Source organism: Pygoscelis adeliae, unplaced genomic scaffold (genome assembly GCF_000699105.1).
Source record: "Pygoscelis adeliae isolate BGI_AS28 unplaced genomic scaffold, ASM69910v1 Scaffold78, whole genome shotgun sequence".
NCBI classification, from domain to species: domain Eukaryota; kingdom Metazoa; phylum Chordata; class Aves; order Sphenisciformes; family Spheniscidae; genus Pygoscelis; species Pygoscelis adeliae.
Window position 1 is genome coordinate 3,550,113 of NW_008825409.1, and position 7,154 is coordinate 3,557,266.

Below are 7,154 nucleotides of genomic sequence, written 5' to 3' on the forward strand. Positions count from 1 at the left end.
TGAAGAGAGATGTAGTAAAGGAGGCAGGTGTGAAGCTGCTGCAGATGTTTCACTTTTAGTGATCTAGGAAAGGAGGAGTAAGATGATAATAGGGGGGGAACAGTAAGGAAAGAATGAAAAGAGGAGAAAGAAATGGAGTGTGTAAAAGATGCAAAGGGAGAGTAGTAAAGGTACACAAATACAAAAAGAAGACGTTAACCCCAAGAAGTCACCTCTGGCTTATGAGAACCATGTTGGTGGAAGCTGAGAGAGTATGTGCAGGAATATGTATCACTGTGTGCTCTATACTTGCCTTCCTATGCTTTTCTTGCAGTTTTTGGTCCTAGCTGTTGGTGGGATGGGGCATGGGACTAGATGGCTTTGTGTGATGACCCAGGAAGGGCATTCTTGTATTCTTGTTATATTTTGCAAGAGTAGTGAGGAAACAAAAGCCTGAAGAAAAAAAAAAGGCAGCCTTATGATGAGCAAAATGCATCCTTATAGTTCGATTTCACATTTGCTGCCTGAGGATGTGATTTGGAAACTGGCCAAAGAAATAGGAATGCCAGAGTCTGAGTTTAACTCTGGTCTAGCCTCAGGCAAATTATATCATCTTGCTACATGAATGATAAATACAGAACAAAAATACAGGCCAGCCTCACCCAAGATACTGAGGGGATGCTTATGTCAGTGGTCATGTGAAGTGTATGTTGCATGCTGTGTAAAAAATATTAATGTGATTCCTTTATTTTTAACTGAACTCCTGATAAAACTGTGATGTGCTGGCAGAAAGGCTTCTGGGAGTCTGCTGCTAAGCTCTGCCTGCCACCAAAGTGAAAGCAAGGTACCGTTGCATTGAGTTCAGCTGCCTCTATGTGTACTGTCAATCGTACCTTCATCAAATGGAGTTTTTTCTTGGCCTCCGTTAAAAATATTTCTGGAGTTCATTTCTCTTTGTTCATTAAAGGTAAGGAATTAAAAACTAAAAATTTCCTCGGGAGCAGATGCTTCTGTTCTTCCACTGTCTTTTACACATATCTTTATGTGCAGGCATAAGTTCTTGCATCTGTAAGAAATATAAGTTATTTGATGTATACAACATTTATATGTACACATTACATATATTTAAAATAAATAAAGTTAGTAATAAATGTTATGTTCATATATACACACACGCAAATAAATATTTGTATTTATTTATAGAAGATGGTAATTTTTTCCAACCTGTATCACTACTAGGTTACTGCTCTGGGTAGTGCGGCACTTGGGGAGGAACAACCCCAGACACCAGTATATGCTGGGGCTGAGTGGCTGGGAAACAGCTTTGCAGAAAAGGACCTTGGGGTCCTGCTGGACACCAACTTGGATGTGAGCTAGCCATGTGCCCTTGCAGGGCAAATTGTATCCTGGGCTGCATGAGCAGGAGTGTTGCCAGCAAGTCAAGGGAGGTGATCCTTCCCCTCTGCTCAGTGCTGGTGAGGCCACATCTGGAATGTTGGGTCCAGTTTTGGGCTCCCACAGACATACTGGAGAGAGTCCAGTGGAGGGCCATGAGCTGAGAGAGTTGGGGCTGTTCAGCCTAGAGAAGACAAGGCTTCAGGGAGACCTTATTGCGGCCTTTCAGTACTTAAAAGGGGGCTTATAAGAAAGATGGCGGCAAACTTTTTAGCAGGGCCTGTTGCGACAGGACAAGGGAGAATGGCTTTAAACTAAAGGGGGGTAGATTTAGACTAGATAGAAGGAAGAAATTTTTTACGCTGAGGGTGGTGAAACACTGGCACAGGTTGCCCAGAGAGGTGGTGGATGCCCCATCCCTGGAAACCTTCAAGGTCAGGTTGGACGGGGCTCTGAGCAACCTGATCTAGTTGAAGATGTCCCTGCCCACGGCAGGGGTGTGGACTAGATGACCTTTAGAGGTCCTTTCCAACCCAAACTATTCTATGGTTCTATGATTCTATGATTAAGGGACTGAAGCATCTCACATACGAGGAAAGGCTGGAAGGGCTGGGACTGTTCAGCCTGGAGAAGAGAAGGCTCAGGAGGAATTTTGTTAATAAATACCTGAAGGGAGGATGCAAGGAGGATGGAGCCAGGCTCTTTTCAGTGGGTGCCCAGTGACAGCACCACAGGCAATGGGCACAAACTGAAACACAGGAGGTTCCCTCTGAACAGCAGGAAACACTTTTTCACTGGGAGGGTGACTGAGCACTAGCACAGGTTGCCCAGGGAGGTTGTGGAGTCTCCATCCTTGGAGACGATTAAAAGCTGTCTGGACACAGGCCTGGGCAACTGGCTCATTGTCAGTCTGTACAGACATAGTAGAACATGTTTAATTAATGAAAAAGAAGAGCCTGTGAATGAGAATAAGTCAACTGTGATTATTTGGAACAGTGCTCACATTTCTTCTGATCCAAAGGAAGATACACACACACTCATGCTTTCTCTCATTACTGTGGTACATCAGAATGTAAAGGAAATAACTTACAGTAGTTTACTGCAATAAAGATAAAAACTGTTTTTTATAAGGCTAAAGTGGCAATTTACCACAGTGGAAAAGAAGCAATGAAATTTTCTGTAAGCTTAATTCAAGGAGCTGAAAAGAATGCAGGTCATAAAATCAAATTTATTTTTTAACAGGTATAAAAATTCTATAGGTGATTTTACATTTAAGGAGAATGAACCAGCCTGAAGACTCCTCATTAACTTTCAAGGGCCATTTGGCAGATAATGGAACTCATCCACTAAAACATTTATTTTTCTTGTCTTATAGACACACATGCTTATCTCTGAACAACAAGATCCACTACAGGAGGAAAAAGCTGCTGCTTTTGCATAGAGGCCAGGAGGAAAAGTGGCAGAGAAATAAGACAGGGGAGGGATAAGGCCGAGAGTAGAGAGGAATATATAGACTAAACTGAAAAACAAACAAACAAAATTTCCTATGCTACAATGAACAAGAAAAATGGAAAACTACTGGAGGCTTACACTTTTATCCAGGAAAAAACATGAAGATACAATTCCAAACTGACAGCCTAGCTTTAAAAAGATGCATCATTTGCTTTATTGGAAAACTTGTGATGATATTTAGCTTTTTGTGTGTGTGTGTGTGTAACTATGGAAAAGTTGAGAGTGGTTTGTGTCCCCCGTCTGTCTCTCTCCCCCCCCAGGGCTTCAGCATCCTTTCATCATGGAAGGGGAAAGCCTGTGAGTTTGTGGTTTACTAAAGCTGACATTGTAACGATCAGAAGACTTCTCAGTGGAAAGCAATGGATGCAATCCGTTTGGGTTTTGAAAATACCAATGAAACAAAGTTGAGAATCTGACATGAAAAGTGAAACCTATATAGTAACAAAACAAAATAATTTATACTTCAGAAGTTATTACAGACTTAAGTTTTTTTTTGTGCTAAGAAACTCAAAGTGCTTTATATGTCAACAAAAAGTTGAGAGAACAAAAGGGTGTAGAAAAGGGTTGGGTTTTTTTTTATTTTTGAATATGCAACATCTTTTATCACTTGGAAACAAATGATCCATACTTGATATTTTACTCAATGAAAAGCTATACAATGCGTTAGTCTCTCCTGCATTCTTTCTGATGCCCCTAATTTCACCAACTCCTTGTACTGGAGAGTATGCTTTAGTTTCAACAACACATTGAGAAACTGGAAGAAAATATAAGGCAGTGTAGGACCAACTCTCTGAGATGTTATGAAAATATACTGTGTATTCACAGAGGATAGGTATACACCATATGTCTTCTCTGATTTTGTGTTAGGATCTGTTCAAGAAGTATTGTTTCTGTTTATTTTCCTTATTTTCCATCATCACCCATGCATGCCAGTCTACAGCTTGAGAATAGAATCTGTAGAACAATCAACAGAAATGGAAATTGGTCGTCTTGTGAATTTATTTCTGTTGCAATTCATTTGTGTTGTAGGCATGGAAAGTGGAAACCAGTCAGTCAGTCTCCAAGCCACAGTAAGTGCTTTCCAGTACCTACATTTGGCTTCAAGTTTTCCTCCATAGATTCTGTTTTCTGAGGTCCATTGATCTAGGGTGTACCAGCCTTTCTTAGTGAAGGAATTAAAAAAGCACAAGCAGCCTTCCACACTCTGAATTCCAGTTTCCCTTCCCATTGCTGCTGAAGGTTGCTGGTGTGGCAGTGGCCGCTGTTAAGCCTTACAGAAAACAGCAGGCAAACAAGTTTGATCACCTAAAAAGGCATTTTAGTTTTCATTTTGTTTGTCCAGCAAAGCTGCATAGGAAGGCTTCTGTCTGGAGAGAAGAAGGTATGCGAGCAGCAAAAGAGGTTTTCTATTTGCAGTGGGCTCTGATTTAAAGATAGGATAGAAAGAAACAGACTTGCGTTCTTGATTGCATGTGTTCTGTGACTACACATATATTTTTATTAGAAACAAGTGTAGTTCAATCTATACCAGGATGTATGAGGTTTCAGTCAGAAGCCATCTTGTAACATCTGTTGCTGCTCAACAGAGGGTCAATGCTGGTGTCAGAGAAAGCCCCTCCTGAGCTGGTATGTTCTGTCACCTGCTTATCCCTCCCTAAGCCTCTGTAGCCCTGTTCTTTTCCTGTTCACTATCTCCTTTTCCCAGTGTCACTGCTCTGCCAGTTCTAGTCTCTTACACGTGCGTCTCTGTTTGCCTTCTTGCCCCCCCTGCCCTCCTCCCTGCTGAGGCAGGTTGTTTCCCCATGTGTCAGAGGAGATCAGTAGAGGAGGGGCGGCAGCAGCACTGATTAATCATTTCCCTGGTCCTTTGCCTGTCTCTAAAACAACTCATGGTCTGAAGTTGCAGGGCAAAATTGCTGGCCTTAGCCATAGGGTGAGCTACTTGTTTTGTGTTCTTTGGAGAAGGCAGCTTCCAAACCCTAAAAACCACGTCTTCAGGAAAGAAGCCTGAGCTCAGTATATGCAAAATACAGTTTTTCTGTGGTTTATTATGTGGAGGCAGACAGCTGTCATTAGATGGCACATGCTTGGCATAAGGTGGATGCTGTCTTTCACAAACTTCTAATCTTTGTCCCACAGATAGACAATTAGAGTTTTGAAATGAAATGACCACTGGAATTTTTATATTTAAGTAATTGGATTTTTAAAAGAAGCTGGTTATTTCCTGATGGTTCTCCCAAACATTCAACCTACAGCAAATACTGCCAGTGGAGTTGCACTGAAGTGAAAATAGGATCTTGGAATGAGACAGGTTTGATAGGTTTAAGTAAATACAGATGTAGTCTCTGATATTTTTTGGTATAGGTACCCTGCTCTTCCTCTTCAGGAACAGGAAGAAACAGATTATTTGGTCATGTAACCCATCCCATAATAAGGATGTCATTTGTATGGGGAAAATGGAGGAGAGGTAATTTAAGCCTTGTCTGTAACCCAGTGTGCTGGGCAGAGGAGTCCTAGAGAAGTAATCTACAAATTAGAAACTAAAGACCTATTGTGCAAGGTCTTAGCAAGGAGGTACCATTCTGTGTAACTGTCTCTCTTCAGGCTGTCTTCTGAGTCATGCCACCTGCCTGTTAACCACTGGAAAAGTCTTAAAAATTAAATGATTTGCCCTGTGCCACTAATCAGGTACAGTCATGTCCTGTTTTTGGAAGGGAACTGAAAAACTTCTGTCTTCCATGCTCATGCTTTCACAGAGAATTAAAGAGGGGGGATTTTCCTTGGTAGCTCTGAAGAAACTGTTTGAAGACAAAGGTAAACTCAATGCTTTATGATTTAGTCCGATTGTATCAAATACTCAGAGTAGTTACCAAAAAAAAGTTGTCTAAAAACCATCTGTTGAATGTGTTAGAAGTGGAAGTTCTAAATTTTTTTTGTTAAGACCCACTGCATCTTTTTTTAGAAAGTGTGACAAGATATGACTGAATGAAACTGGTATGCAACTCATTTAAGTAAAAAGTAATTCAACTGATTAATTTTTAGGGACTTGGAAGATTTATTCAAAATACTGACATCAAAACTTGTATGATTCAGAATTCTGTGCCTTTAAAACTCCCTTCAAATATTTCATGTGCTTTGTACTCTCAGAGAGAAAGATTTGCATGATGAATGCAGAGTGTACATTAGAATTGCAGGAAGATCCCAATATCTCATTTCTGTTTGAGGAAACCATGGTTAATTCTTCAAGTGTGTTCCATCACTGTTCTAGCAGGCACCAATTCAATGGCAATAAACAATTACAGTACTTACCAAGGACTAGGCAGCGGTTTAGCTTTATTCTTTTATTTTTATAAATCATTGCTTTTGATTCCCTCAGGAGTTTCAAAGTTGTGCAAAGAATAACATTCTCCTTCTTTTCATGTTTTTCCCCCGACCCTCTTATAAATTTTGTATTTGTACTATTTCAAAAACTTGTTGATTCTTAATGTTTTGGGCTACTTTAGCAACAGCAAATGAGCCCAACCCAGTCTATATAAGTCTTGTAAGCCTAGATGATCCTTTTAACAAGTGCTTTTGTGACTGCATTTATTCAATGTTGTGACCAGCAGTCCCATTATACTACCTTAGATTTCCTGGCCCAGTTGATCCTGTATTCATTTAAAACTAGGTCGATGGGTTTTAGAAAAGAAGTAGTACTTTAAATTAAAGGATGTGCATTTTTATTGCTGTTGGAAATGGATGTGTTGACATTTCCATGAACAATTTCTTTCTCATAGAAGGCTAGGTTTTTTTCTTTAAGAAAATAGGAATCAAAATGTATGATTTATGTCATTACTTAGTAACAGTTTTATAGAATTTTATTCTTGTGAGCTTCACTCACCATGTTTCATACTGTATGGCCTTGTATAATAAGTTAAGTCCCAATCCCAAACTTCTTGAACTTTGTTTCTTACATTTCTTCTTAAATGGGTACTGGACTAGGCCTCTGACATGTACAGCTCCAGATGTGCATTTGCATAGTCCTACATAAAGCGATTTAGGACAATATTCGCCATAATCTGAGCTTTTTAGTAAAGGAGCATGGCCTTCTTTCAGTTTGACAGACTGCACAAGGGACAGGTGACAGGAATAAAGAAGCACGGTGTGTGGGGGTGTCCTGGTTTCGGCAGGGATAGAGTTAATTTCCTTCCTAGTAGCTGGTACAGTGCTGTGTTTTGGATTTAGGGTGAGAACAATGTTGATAACACACCGATGTTTTAGTTGTTGCT